Below are 1,412 nucleotides of genomic sequence, written 5' to 3' on the forward strand. Positions count from 1 at the left end.
AGATTAGAAGAGGAGTCACAAAACCTGCATAACTTGGGTATCTCTTAACTTCCCATGACCTGCCTTTCCCCAGGTCTCCCTCATCCTCCTTGGCTCCTTACTACATGAAAGTGGGAGGGATCAGTAGTGCAAATGGTAGCTTAAAATGCAAATTTGAAAGTGGAAATGACAGTGTCATTCTAATAAATCAGTTTGCATTTAATTTGGCATTTTAAAATTATAGTGACTCCTGTTAATACCTGGTCTCTGGGATATTATCTGGAACACTATTCCTGACATTTCCAGAACTTGCACATGGTCTTTTTGTTATCATTATAGATACTAAGATAGCAGAACTTTATTGCCTCAAATAAAATATGCTAATAAAATTGGATCTACTTAAAAGATTCTTATATAATTTTTGAAGGTAAAAATATGTGTTTTTAGTTTTCTACCATGACTACAATGAAAAAAATTTAAACTTCTTGAGACATAAAAAGCGAAGGCAGTAATAATAGGAAATTAGGTAAGTCTATAAATTTTGCTGCCTGACAGTTTTGTTTTAAAAACCACAAAATTTTTGACACATCATAGTTTAAGAATATGCTTTCAAAATGTCTAATTGCTAGCTGAAAGAAAGACAAGAATCTGCTTTGAATCCAAAGCTCCCATCTGTTAGCTGATTGATTTAGTATGAGTTTGCTAATAATGAGTTTTATTTTTAAAAAATGAACATTTTAAATAAAGATGTGAAGACATACTTCTCCTTTTTTGCTGATGGTCCTGTTGTGGTAATCGCTCCAAACCAGACAGCACTCAGTTCACCATACTACATCACTCTCCAAGGTCAAGAGTTCTTGCTGTACCCACTGCTTTTCCTTAACACCTGCTCCTTCCCCATCAGTTAGGAGATCGTGACGTAATCATGGTTAAGGCATTGCTTCCCTTAGAAAACGTGCTCAGCGAACAAAAGGACCAGTTACATTTCTTTATTTGTTATCCTATTTCTCTACCCCGCATGTAACTTGGTATAATACAAGAGCATAAACTTTGCACAAACAACATGTCACATGTGAATACAGAAACAAGTACTAGAATCAGGTGTATTTATGATAGTTTTTAAAGAGGTCTCCAATGCCACTCTGCACATCAACATTTTGTTGATTATGCTTTAGAAAACACATTTCCCCCCATGGTAATGGGTTACCCATGATGTCAAGAGACAATCCAAGTAAAGGTTATGACCCACTATCCAGGACACACTGAATGCTCAACGAAGAGAATCTTTTGTATCATCATTGTTCTTGAAGTTACAGGTACCTGTTCTGTGCATTCTTGGCACAGCCTTGAGAAGCTGATACCAAAAGGCATTTCAAAAGCTACTAGCTGATTCAATTTTACCTGCAGGTTTTTATCTCCCCTGCTAATGTTTT

This window comes from Rattus rattus, unplaced genomic scaffold, assembly GCF_011064425.1.
Source record: "Rattus rattus isolate New Zealand unplaced genomic scaffold, Rrattus_CSIRO_v1 PGA_scaffold_75, whole genome shotgun sequence".
In the NCBI taxonomy this organism is placed as follows: Eukaryota; Metazoa; Chordata; class Mammalia; order Rodentia; family Muridae; genus Rattus; species Rattus rattus.